Source organism: Pecten maximus, chromosome 4 (genome assembly GCF_902652985.1).
Source record: "Pecten maximus chromosome 4, xPecMax1.1, whole genome shotgun sequence".
Lineage (NCBI taxonomy): Eukaryota > Metazoa > Mollusca > Bivalvia > Pectinida > Pectinidae > Pecten > Pecten maximus.
Window position 1 is genome coordinate 19,680,065 of NC_047018.1, and position 14,345 is coordinate 19,694,409.

General features: G+C 37.5%; 1 protein-coding gene and 1 long non-coding RNA gene across 5 annotated transcripts in view; one reads left to right on the forward strand and one right to left on the reverse strand.

Annotated features, from left to right (window-relative positions):
• Window positions 1–14,345, reverse strand: part of LOC117325438 (cAMP-specific 3',5'-cyclic phosphodiesterase 4C-like) — a 343,137-nt gene that overhangs the window by 209,579 nt on the left and 119,213 nt on the right. The window lies entirely within an intron of this gene.
• Window positions 1,105–2,666, forward strand: LOC117325440. 2 transcript variants are annotated; one of them, XR_004532258.1, is made up of 4 exons: window positions 1,359–1,383; window positions 2,039–2,099; window positions 2,222–2,353; window positions 2,493–2,666. It is a non-coding gene; the product is annotated as an uncharacterized LOC117325440 (long non-coding RNA). The 2 variants fall into 2 exon arrangements; XR_004532259.1 differs by lacking the exon at window positions 1,359–1,383 and adding an exon at window positions 1,105–1,129 and having other exon boundaries at window positions 2,039–2,353.

A 14,345-nucleotide genomic window follows, 5' to 3' on the forward strand; every position in this document is an offset into this window, starting at 1 on the left:
TTGTACTCTCTACCAACTGTGTGAGGAATGGGTTGATGTGACTTGTACTCTCTACCAACTGTGTGAGGAATGGGTTGATGTGACTTGTACTTAGACCTCATACAGGATTGAGGAAAGATTGTGTATGCTTGCTGTATCACGTGTGTCAGGGGTGATTATTGTAAGGTCCAGTGAAGAACTCTACGTCGGGTTTTCCAAAGTCTTCAGTTCAGGGGCAAATTGTAAGCCAAAGAATATCTTAGGCCTGCTGTATCGATCCCTCTATATTTTTATCAAAGGACGTTATGTCAGTCCGCTCCAGAATCAGGGATTTTCTCTATCTTCTATTTTGGGGATATTGATGGAACCTGCTACCCATTGTAACACCTGGGATGCTAATCTTTTCCTTTCTCCTTGTGATTTTTTTTTTTTTAAATTATCAATCGTATTCTTCCAGACAACTAACTACAGTTCAAATTATCGTATTCTTCCCCCTAAACCTACAAACTGTTCTCTGTGCCATACTTACATTGGAATTGCTATGGTTGTGAATCAGAAATTTACATGTGCTAAACTCATAAATGTTATCAAATAAATTTGGAATGCAAAATTAAAACAAATGTTCGCAAACGCACAAAATGACTGTATTTTGTAAAGTGTTTAAATTCAATGTATATCTCTCATTATTACATATCAGACGCGAGTTTTGAGGAATGTTATTGTAAAAACTTATCAATAAAACCAAGCTTTCGCAGCTGGTGTATATTCCTCATCATATGGAAAACTCGTTAAAATACCAAACCTTGAAAGCAGCAAAGAAATTTGTGTAATCATGTTTAATAGCCATTTACAATGATGTACACATCACGCAGTATCAAGGTGGGGTTATTTCTATCTCTGATATGATGTCAGAATATCTGGGATTGCCCTGTGTTGGTGGTAGTGTCCGTAGGTAAGGTAACTCTGATATGATGTCAGAATATCTGGGATTGCCCTGTGTTGGTGGTAGTGTCTGTAGGTAACTCTGATATGATGTCAGAATATCTGGGATAGCCCTGTGTTGGGGGTAGTGTCGGTAGGTAAGGTAACTCTGATATGATGTCAGAATATCTGGGATACCCCTGTGTTGGTGGTAGTGTCTGTAGGTAAGGTAACTCTGATATGATGTCAGAATATCTGGGATAGCCCTGTGTTGGTGGTAGTGTCTGTAGGTAACTCTGATATGATGTCAGAATATCTGGGATTGCCCTGTGTTGGTGGTAGTGTCCGTAGGTAAGGTAACTCTGATATGATGTCAGAATATCTGGGATAGCCCTGTGTTGGTGGTAGTGTCTGTAGGTAACTCTGATATGATGTCAGAATATCTGGGATTGTCCTGTGTTGGTGGTAGTGTCTGTAGGTAAGGTAACTCTGATATGATGTCAGAATATCTGGGATAGCCCTGTGTTGGTGGTAGTGTCTGTAGGTAAGGTAACTCTGATATGATGTCAGAATATCTGAGATAGCCCTGTGTTGGTGGTAGTGTCTGTAGGTAAGGTAACTCTGATATGATGTCAGAATATCTGGGATAGCCCTGTGTTGGTGGTAGTGTCTGTAGGTAAGGTAACTCTGATATGATGTCAGAATATCTGGGATAGCCCTGTGTTGGTGGTAGTGTCTGTAGGTAAGGTAACTCTGATATGATGTCAGGATATCTGGGATAGCCCTGTGTTGGTGGCAGTGTCTGTAGGTAAGGTAACTCTGATATGATGTCAGAATATCTGGGATAGCCCTGTGTTGGTGGCAGTGTCTGTAGGTAAGGTAACTCTGATATGATGTCAGAATATCTGGGATAGCCCTGTGTTGGTGGTAGTGTCTGTAGGTAAGGTAACTCTGATATGATGTCAGAATATCTGGGATAGCCCTGTGTTGGTGGTAGTGTCTGTAGGTAAGGTAACTCTGATATGATGTCAGAATATCTGGGATAGCCCTGTGTTTGTGGTAGTGTCTGTAGGTAAGGTAACTCTGATATGATGTCAGAATATCTGGGATTGCCCTGTGTTGGTGGTAGATTCTGTAGGTAACTCTGATATGATGTCAGAATATCTGGGATAGCCCTGTGTTGGTGGTAGTGTCTGTAGGTAACTCTGATATGATGTCAGAATATCTGGGATTGCCCTGTGTTGGTGGTAGTGTCTGTAGGTAACTCTGATATGATGTCAGAATATCTGGGATTGCCCTGTGTTGGTGGTAGTGTCTGTAGGTAAGGTAACTCTGATATGATGTCAGAATATCTGGGATAGCCCTGTGTTGGTGGTAGTGTCTGTAGGTAAGGTAACTCTGATATGATGTCAGAATATCTGGGATAGCCCTGTGTTGGTGGTAGTGTCTGTAGGTAAGGTAATTCTGATATAATGTCAGAATATCTGGGATAGCCCTGTGTTGGTGGTAGTGTCTGTATAGGTAAGGTAACTCTGATACGATGTCAGAATATCTGGGATAGCCCTGTGTTGGTGGTAGTGTCTGTAGGTAAGGTAACTCTGATATGATGTCAGAATATCTGGGATAGCCCTGTGTTGGTGGTAGTGTCTGTAGGTAAGGTAACTCTGATATGATGTCAGAATATCTGGGATAGCCCTGTGTTGGTGGTAGTGTCTGTAGGTAAGGTAACTCTGATATGATGTCAGGATATCTGGGATAGCCCTGTGTTGGTGGTAGTGTCTGTAGGTAACTCTGATATGATGTCAGAATATCTGGGATAGCCCTGTGTTGGTGGTAGTGTCTGTAGGTAAGGTAACTCTGATATGATGTCAGAATATCTGGGATAGCCCTGTGTTGGTGGTAGTGTCTGTATAGGTAAGGTAACTCTGATACGATGTCAGAATATCTGGGATTGCCCTGTGTTGGTGGTAGTGTCTGTAGGTAAGGTAACTCTGATATGATGTCAGAATATCTGGGATAGCCCTGTGTTGGTGGTAGTTTCTGAAGGTAAGGTAACTCTGAGTGTGTCTTAAACAATATTTACTGGACAATGGTCAACTGTACTTGTGTGGATTTAGAAGTATACAGAATCTCCTAAGGCCCGTCTGATGTCAAAATTGATGGACCTAACTGTTTTTTTATTACAACCTGTCTCCTGTTGAGACAGTTTTAAGGCAAGAATTGATATCTTCACTAATAGGCTATCAGGACAGGTGATTATATAACTACTGGGTTCTGTAGACAGGTATTCCATAAAGACAGATGATGTGGACAGTGGAAGGAAACAAGAGTACCTTGAGAAAACTGATGTGGTGCCTTTCCATGTCTGATTGAGGAATCGAACCTTGGCTACCAAGGTGAAAGGCAAATGAACATGTAGCATACAACCTTCAGTCTACAGTTAACAGTAACAGCATACAGCTAGCATACACCCTTTAGTCCCCATGTTACAAGTAACAGCATACAGCAAGCATACACCCTTAAGTCACCATGTTACAAGTAACAGCATACAGCTAGCATACAACCTTAAGTCTCCATGTTACAAGTAACAGCATACAGCAAGCATACAACTTTAAGTCTACAGTTAACAGTAACAGCATACAGCTAGCATACAACCTTTAGTCCCCATGTTACAAGTAACAGCATACAGCAAGCATACACCCTTAAGTCCCCATGTTACAAGTAACAGCATACAGCAAGCATACAACTTTTAGTTCCCATGTTACCAGTAACAGCATACACCCTTAAGTCACCATGTTACCAGTAACAGCATACAGCAAACATACAACCTTAAGTCTCCATGTTACAAGTAACAGCATACAGCAAGCATACAACCTTAAGTCTCCATGTTACAAGTAACAGCATACAGCTAGCATACAACCTTAAGTCCCCATGTTACCAGTAACAGCATACAGCAAGCATACAACCTTAAGTCTCCATGTTACCAGTAACAGCATACAGCAAACATACAACCTTAAGTCCCATGTTACCAGTAACAGCATACAGCTAGCATACACCCTTAAGTCACCATGTTACCAGTAACAGCATACAGCAAGCATACAACTTTTAGTTCCCATGTTACCAGTAACAGCATACAGCAAACATACAACCTTAAGTCTCCATGTTACCAGTAACAGCATACAGCAAACATACACCCTTATGTCACCATGTTACCAGTAACAGTATACAGCTAGCATACACCCTTAAGTCACCATGTTACAAGTAACAGCATACAGCAAACATACAACCTTAAGTCCCCATGTTACCAGTAACAGCATACAGCAAACATACAACCTTAAGTCCCCATGTTACCAGTAACAGCATACAGCTAGCATACACCCTTAAGTCTCCATGTTACAAGTAACAGCATACAGCTAGCATACAACCTTAAGTCTCCATGTTACCAGTAACAGCATACAGCTAGCATACAACCTTTAGTCCCCATGTTACAAGTAACAGCATACAGCTAGCATACAACCTTAAGTCTCCATGTTACCAGTAACAGCATACAGCTAGCATACAACCTTTAGTCCCCATGTTACCAGTAACAGCATACAGCAAGCATACAACCTTTAGTCTCCATGTTACCAGTAACAGCATACAGCAAGCGTACAACTTTTAGTTCCCATGTTACCAGTAACAGCATACAGCAAACATACAACCTTAAGTCTCCATGTTACAAGTAACAGCATACAGCTAGCATACAACCATTAGCCCCATGTTACAAGTAACAGCATACAGCAAGCATACACCCTTAAGTCTCCATGTTACAAGTAACAGCATATAGCTAGCATACAACCTTAAGTCTCCATGTTACCAGTAACAGCATACAGCAAGCATACAACTTTTAGTTCCCATGTTACCAGTAACAGCATACAGCAAACATACAACCTTAAGTCCCATGTTACCAGTAACAGCATACAGCTAGCATACAACCTTAAGTCCCCATGTTACAAGTAACAGCATACAGCAAGCATACAACCTTAAGTCTCCATGTTACCAGTAACAGCATACAGCAAGCATACAACTTTTAGTTCCCATGTTACCAGTAACAGCATACAGCAAGCATACACCCTTAAGTCACCATGTTACCAGTAACAGCATACAGCAAACATACAACCTTAAGTCCCATGTTACCAGTAACAGCATACAGCTAGCATACAACCTTAAGTCTCCATGTTACCATGCAATAACATACAGCTAGCATACAACCTTAAATCCCCATATTACCATGCTATAACAGCATACAGCCTTAAGTCTCCATGTCACAGTAAGGTACTGTAGCATACATGCAATAATACAGCATACAGCCTTAAGAAACAGAGTAGCCTTCATAGAAAATTTCTGATTCATCAATTTTTCATCAACTCCAGCACACAGCTGTCAACTTGAGGAAGTGATATCATTACCTAAGACAACAGATCAAGATCTGACATGAAGATGATCAATTCATGTCTGATTTTGATCCATGTATGTCTATTTGTTTAGAGATTTACTACTGCAAGGAATTTCATGTCTAGGACTATGACATGCAGCAATACCACTGATTCCACCAATTTCCAGTTTGTGACTTTAATCAAAGTTATTCCTGACTGGACAGACATAATATCCTGAGGATGGAGTCTGAAATGTCAGATCATCACACAAAACATATCAAAACGCCCAGGCTTTAAAATTCCTGTAAGGGCCGACCAGTTTATATACCAACACCAAGTAGATAGACAATATTCAATCGTTTGCTGTTTAATATCAAATACATTTCATGAGTATGGCAGATTTTTTCTGTTTTATATTTTCATGAGTGCGTAAATATATAAAAAGAAATCTGTCATACGAGTGAAAAATATTTGATAATAAATGGCAAACCACTGGATTTTCTTTATATTACAAATTGCGACAAAATCACAATGTATTAAAATAATCCTGTATACACCAAACAAGACATCAGTATACATCTAGAATGATCACAAGCAAAAGATCAGTCATAATCTAGATGGTTACAAATAAGAAATCTAGAAACATCTAGCATGATCACAAACAAGAGATCTGTAAACATCTAGAATGATCACAAACAAGAGACCTGTAAACATCTAGAATGATCACAAACAAGAGATCAGTAATCATCTAGAATGATCAGAAGCAAAAGATCTGTCATAATCTAGAATGATTACAAATAAGAGATGTAAATATCTAGAATGATCACAAACTAAAGATCTGTCATCATCCAGAATGATCACCAACAAGAGATCTGTGAACATCTAGGATGATCACAAGCAAGAGATCTGTTAACATCTAGAATGATCACAAACAAGAGATCTGTTAACATCTAGAAAGATCACAAACAAGACATCTGTAAACATCTAGAATGATCACAAACTAAAGATCTGTTAACATCTAGAATGATCACAAACAAGAGATCTGTTAACATCTAGAATTATCACAAACAAGAGATCTGTTAACATATAGAATGATCGCAAACAAGAGATCTGTAAACATCCAGAATGATCACAAACAAGAGATCTGTAAACATCTAGAATGATCACAAACAAGAGACCAATAAACATCTAGAATGATCACAAACAAGAGACCAATAAACATCTAGAATGATCACAAACACAAGATCAGTTAACATCTAGAATGATCACAAACAAGACATATGTAAACATCTAGAATGATCACAAACAAGAGATCTGTAAACATCTAGAATGATCACAAACAAGAGATTTGTAAATATCTAGAATGATCACAAACACGAGATCTGTAAACATCTAGAATGATCACAAACAAGAGATTTGTAAACATCTAGAATGATCACAAACAAGAGACCAATAAACATCCAGAATTATCACAAACAAGAGATCTGTAAACATCTAGAATGATCACAAACAAGAGATCTGTTAACATCTAGAATGATCACAAACAAGAAATCTGTAAACATCTAGAATGACCACAAACAAGAGATCTGTAAACATCTAGAATGATCAAAAACAAGAGATCTGTATACATCTAGAATGATGACAAACAAGAGATCTGTAAACATCTAGAATGATGACAAACAAGAGATCTGTATACATCTAGAATGATCACAAACAAGAGATCTGTAAACATCTAGAATGATCACAAACAAGAGATCTGTTAACATCTAGAATGATCACAAACAAGAGATCTGTTAACATCTTGAATGATCACAAACAAGAGATCTGTAAACATCTAGAATGATCACAAACAAGAGATCTGTTAACATCTAGAATGATCACAAACAAGAGATCTGTTAACATCTAGAATGTTCACAAACAAGAGATCTGTTAACATCTAGAATGATCACAAACAAGAGATCTGTTAACATCTTGAATGATCACAAACAAGAGATCTGTAAACATCTAGAATTATCACAAACAAGAGATCTGTTAACATCTAGAATGATCACAAACAAGAGATCTGTAAACATCCAGAATGATCACAAACTAAAGATCTGTAAACATCCAGAATTATCACAAACAAAGATATGTAAACATCTAGAAAGATCACAAACAAGAGATCTGTGAAAAACATTTGATATTAAATGGAAAACCACTGAATTTTCTTTTTATTACAAATTTTGACAAAATCACATTGTATTAAAATAATCCTTTACACCTAAGAGCGCAAACAAGAGATTTGTAATCATCTAGATTGATCATAAACAAAAGACCTGTAAACATCTAGAATCTTTTTTTTTCTTTTTTTTTTTGTGTGTGCAAGTTTTAGTTTTTCTCATCTTCTCTCTTAATTATACAATGAAAGTCACTAAAATGTTCCCATTTGGGGGGGGGGGGGGGGGGGGGGGGGGGCCACATCAACCATTACACAGTTTATTTCAGGATTGATAAAACACCATGCAGTCAATGTGTCATTGTTTAAAAAAAATTTGTTTTACTCCAATCACATATACAGTTATTAATATATTTGTAAGCTAGCTAGTCCTCAATGGCGGCACATCAACCATTTCAGTAATCACCACTACACAGTTTATTTCAGGATTGATAAAAACACCATGCAGTCAATGTGTCATTGTTTAAAAAAATTTTGTTTTACTCCAATCACATATACAGTTATTAATATATTTGTAAGCTAGCTAGTCCTCAATGGCAGCATCCAAATAATCAAAAGATTAATTTATTAAATCACTGAAGATTCTATCCCAATAGTTGTTATCTGTAAACATTGGAAATGTCACTCATATATCCAGCAAATCAAATCAAATAATATACAAAGCTGTAATTGGAAGAAATCCAACAGGACACCCTCATGACTCCCTGGATCAATGCCATTCCTAAAAAGTATACAGTAGGCAAGGACACTCAATACACCGTATGTTAGGCATGGTAATGATGCCATGTTCATCTTATAAAAACATATTCAGGTCTTTGATAGCGCAAGTTCTCTGATGGTCAGTAGGTCTTTTGAACCATGACAAGACAATTTGACCAGAGGATGTAACAGACAAGGACACTTGATATTGGTCTGGTTATTCTCACCAACACGGAAGGTCACAGATATATGGAAATATCTCTGATGTGATGGATTAGCATGACTTGGCTACAGTTCTATGACTTAACCATGTGTAAGCTGCCATATCAGGATATGAATGTCAAATCTTGGCTTTCTATCAGGGTCAGTTTTACAACATCATATCAGTCAACACCAATGTGTATATAATAAAGATTTTTTTTCAATACTATTCATGTTTGCCAACTCTTTGAGATTTCCATATGGGAGATTGTACTTTTTTGCAAAAAACTTCAAGCCTCGACTTGACAAACTTATACCTTAAAAGATACTGTATATTCTACTAGAAATCAATGAATTTTTTAAATTATGAATAAAACAAAAGCTTCACTGCACTGTTAATTCTTTTCTAGGCTCCAAAATCAGGCTTCTCCTTCCTAAATACAGTATAATTAACAATCATTTAACTAGAAAGTCTGATACACGTCAAACACATATATAGATATTTCTAATGCTAGTAGTGCATTCATTCCATGAGGAAGACTTTTCCATCATCATCAGTTGAATGTATTAAGTGACAGAACCTAGGAGCAGCTTCCCACACTAAGCCTGGTCCTGGCACCACTTTCAGTGTAAAAAAGCTAATATCCTTAATCCCCATAGTATTCTAGATATCCTGTTTCAAAATTCAATTGTTTTCTAATTCAATTTTTTAAACTAAAAAAATGCGTTTTAAAACACTTCCAGGATGATAATGAGATGATGGCAATTACCAAGAGTGTTGGAAATTGAACTATTACACGCAACATCCTGACCCATTTCTCCAATACTTATACTGATATTTACCATTTGTCCCAAAAGGCAGGACTTCAACTACAACAATTCATTAACACAAAATGGCAAGCCCTCCTTCTTTTCCCTTCTGGGAGAGAATATACGATTCGTGTCACACCAGAATTCTCAAGGGGCAACAACCAGCAAATACTGGAGGTTTTTTTTTGGTAGCTCTGACATTACTTACAGTTCATATTATTGGTCTACAAACAGCTATATACTTCCCTTAAGATAGATTTTGACATGACATTGATGATCTGTGTAACTATTGACAGGCTTCATTAGAAAGGTGACCTTTCTTGACAGCAGCTTTTAATAAGGAGGCAACCTCTCTAGACAGGGTTTATCAATTGGGATGTTATTCTCTTGAAAAGTTTTTATAATTGAGCTGTGACCTCTCTAGATAGGTTTTAGTAATTAGGATGCACCTCTCTAGACAGGTTTTAGCTACTGGGGTGTGACCTCTCTAGACAGGTTTTAGGTACTGGTGTGTGACCTCTCTAAACAGGTTTTAGCTACTGGGGTATGACCTCTCTAGACAGGTTTTATCAATAGGGATGTTACCTCTCTAGATAGGTTTTAGTAATTATGATGCAACTCTCGTGACAGGTTTAAGCTACTGGGGTGTGACCTCTCTAGACAGGTTTTAGCTACTGGGGTGTGACCTTTCAAGACAGGTTTTATCAATAGGGAGGCTACCTCTCTAGAGATGTTTAAGTAATTGAGCTGTGACCTCTCAAGACAAGATTAAGTAATTGAGCTTTGACCACTCTTGACAGGTTTTAGGTACTGGGGTATGACCTCTCTAGACAGGTTTTAGCTACTGGGGTATGACCTCTCTAGACAGGTTTTATCAATAGGGATGTTACCTCTCTAGAGAGGTTTTAGTAATTAGGATGCATCTCTCCAGATAGGTTTAAGCTACTGGGGTGTGACCTCTCTAGACAGGTTTTAGCTACTGGGGTGTGACCTCTCAAGACAGGTTTTATCAATAGGGAGGTTACCTCTCTAGAGATGTTTAAGTAATTGAGCTGTGACCTCTCAAGACAAGTTTAATTAATTGAGCTTTGACCACTCTTGGCAGGTTTGAGCTACTAGGGTGTGACCTCTCTAGACAGGTTTTAGCTACTGGGGTATGACCTCTCTAGACAGGTTTTATCAATAGGGATGTTACCTCTCTAGACAGGTTTTAGTAATTAGGATGCAACTCTCTAGACAGGTTTAAGCTACTGGGGTGTGACCTCTCTAGACAGGTTTAAGCTACTGGGGTTTGTCCTCTTTAGACAGGTTTTAGTAATTAGGATGCAACTCTCTAGACAGGTTTAGCTACTGGGGTGTGACCTCTCTAGACAGGTTTTATCAATAGGGATGTTACCTCTCTAGAGAGGTTTTAGTAATTAGGATGCAACTCTCTAGACAGGTTTTAGCTACTGGGGTGTGACCTCTCTAGACAGGTTTTATCAATAGGGATGTTACCTCTCTAGACAGGTTTTAGTAATTAGGATGCAACTCTCTAGACAGGTTTAGCTACTGGGGTGTGACCTCACTAGACAGGTTTTATCAATAGGGATGTTACCTCTCTAGAGATGTTTAAGTAGTTGAGCTGTGACCTCTCAAGACAAGTTAAAGAAATTGAGTTTCAACCTCTCTAGACAGGTTTTAGCTACTGGGATGGGACCTCTCCAGACAGGTGTTTGTAATCTCCATTGTATTACAACATTAAACATATTCCAAATTTTGCTACAGCAATTTTTTCTGTGAAAATTCCTTCCAAACATTGTTTTAAAGAGTAAAATTGTTTTTGACATGCCCTTAAGTAAAATGATGAATTGCCTTTTCACTTTTATTCCAGGTTTGATATATTAGATTTGTCTAAGTGGTTTTGATTTTGAAAAGTCCCCCCTACAGCATTAGGTTGGATAAAGATAAGGTTTTTTGTAAAATACATTTTTTTAACATCCGCAGCAGAGACGATTTCAACCCTCAGATCTCAGTCCATTTCACAAATGCAATTTCTCACAGCAGGTCTGGTAAATGTGAACCCAGTAAGTGTCAAGTCAGATGTTCAATAATTTACATATGTTGAGTTGACAGAAGAGAGAATAGCAGATATTTTTGTCTCCATGGTAACACATTATTTCAGATTCAAATGAAATGAATTGTGACAATTAATTCAATGTTTTGTAAGAAGTAATACGGGGCCATCCTGGTGCCTTAGTATAGGGGATATAAATGTCATTTAGAATGATCTGTGGAATATCTCAAGTGACAGTCAAAGATAATTTCACACAGTGCCTCCATCTTAATTTGGAAAGTTATTGAAGACCTGTACAGGTGTGTAGCTATATCTATCCAGGTTCTCAAGGTCCTTATTCTTCAGCGAGTACCTCAAAACATCACTAAACATTCTAGACCTATGACAGGATTCAAACATTGTTGAACAATATTGAACTCATGACAGAATTCAAATATTGTTGAACAATATCAAATTCATGGCAGGATTAAAACATTGTTGAACAATACTAAACTCATGACAGAATTCAAACATGGTTCAACAATATCAAATACATGGCAAGATTTAAACATTGAACAATAATGAAGTCATGACAGAATTCATATACTGTTGAACAATATCAAATACATGGCAGGATTAAAACATTGTTGAACAATACTAAACTCATGACAGAATTCAAATATTGTTGAACAATATCAAATTCATGGCAGGTTTAAACATTGTTGAACAATACTAAACTCATGACAGAATTCAAATATTGTTGAACAATATCAAATTCATGGCAGGTTTAAACATTGTTGAACAATACTAAACTCATGACAGAATTCAAACATGGTTCAACAATATCAAATACATGGCAAGATTTAAACATCATTGAACAATATTGAAGTCATGACAGAATTCATATACTGTTGAACAATATCAAATTCATGGCAGGATTTAAACATTGAACAATATTGAACTCATGACAGAATTCAAATATTGTTGAACAATATCAAATACATGGCAGGATTAAAACATTGTTGAACAATATTGAACTCATGACAGAATTTCAGGAAAATATAAAGGAAAGTTCTACAAATCATTATGGCAGGACTAAACATCATTGAACAATTTAGACCTCACCATGAAATCTCTTGCCCAGATTCAATGAATATCATAGCAGCATAGACTTAGACAGTCTGATGCTGATTTTAAGTAAGAAGTCTTAGAAACCAACGTCAGGCAACATCAGGATGACCTCAGCGAATAATCACTGAGCTACTGGCACTTAAATTTAAACATCATGAAAAAATATGTGTTGGAATTAAAACCTGGTCTTAAATAAATGCATTGTATTGATTTTTTAATAAGAGACAGATTAAAACAACGACTAAATACAATGAATATTCCACTCCAGACTTCCTAAATTCCCACGGAGAACCTCAAATCGATACCAACATCTCATCAAAATCCAGTAAAGGTATTTTTTACTAAACCTTTGCTGAACATTCCTTGAAAGCAATTACCCTTTCGGGCTCTGAGATTTCTATTTTGGACCAAGATAAGGTTTGGTAGTGTATATGTATTCAAAGTCTAATCTATTACACTGGGAAAATGGTAACATTTGGTAACATACACATGTCTGAATCAGATGATAAAGGACATATGTATAAGGTCACCAACAGAGCAATACCCGAAATTCCTAGAATGAAACCTATAGGATAGAAGGAATTAGGATGTCAACCTGTCTATAAAAGACACGAACTGTAAAACATGTGCAACCTGACACATCAATAAAGAATTTAACTGTCTATACAGAAACCGTTTAAACATTTTATTTTTCACTTTAAAAAATATCACTTCAAATTAATGCATGCACTTGAAAATGGTTGAATTTATATTTCAGGCCTAAGTTTTGTAGAGATTTTTTTTTTAATATTTGCCTATGTGGCTTCCCCTCCTTTGTAACACACAAAATGTCCACTGGAGTCAACCTGTATGTGTCTTAATGTGAACAATTGGCTATATCACTGGAGTTGACCTGTAAGTGTCTTAATGTGTACAATGGACTATTCCACTGGAGTCAACCTGTATGTGTCTTAATGTGTACAATGGACTATTCCACTGGAGTCAACCTGTATGTGTCTTAATGTGTACAATGGACTATTCCACTGGAGTCGACCAGTACATGTCTTAACGTGTACAATGGACTATTCCACTGGAGTCGACCAGTACATGTCTTAACGTGTACAATGGACTATTCCACTGGAGTTGACCAGTACATGTCTTAATGTGTACAATGGACTATTCCACTGGAGTTGACCAGTACATGTCTTAATGTGTACAATGGACTATTCCACTGGAGTCAACCTGTATGTGTCTTAATGTGTACAATGGACTATTCCACTGGAGTCGACCAGTACATGTCTTAACGTGTACAATGGACTATTCCACTGGAGTCAACCTGTATGTGTCTTAACGTGTACAATGGACTATTCCACTGGAGTCGACCTGTAAGTGTCTTAATGTGTACAATGGACTATTCCACTGGAGTCAACCTGTATGTGTCTTAACGTGTACAATGGACTATTCCACTGGAGTTGACCTGTACATGTCTTAATGTGTACAATGGACTATTCCACTGGAGTCGACCAGTACATGTCTTAACGTGTACAATGGACTATTCCACTGGAGTCAACCTGTATGTGTCTTAACGTGTACAATGGACTATTCCACTGGAGTTAACCTGTAAGTGTCTTTATGTGTACAATGGACTATTCCACTGGAGTCGACCAGTACATGTCTTAATGTTTACAATGGACTATTCCACTGGAGTCGACCTGTATGTGTCTTAATGTGAACAATTGGCTATATCACTGGAGTCGACCATTAAGTGTCTTAACGTGTACAATGGACTATTCCACTGGAGTCAACCTGTATGTGTCTTTAACGTGTACAATGGACTATTCCACTGGAGTCAACCTATATGTGTCTTTAACGTGTACAATGGACTATTGCACTGGAGTCGACCAGTAAGTGTCTTAATGTATACAATGGACTATTCCACTGGAGTCGACCTGTACATGTC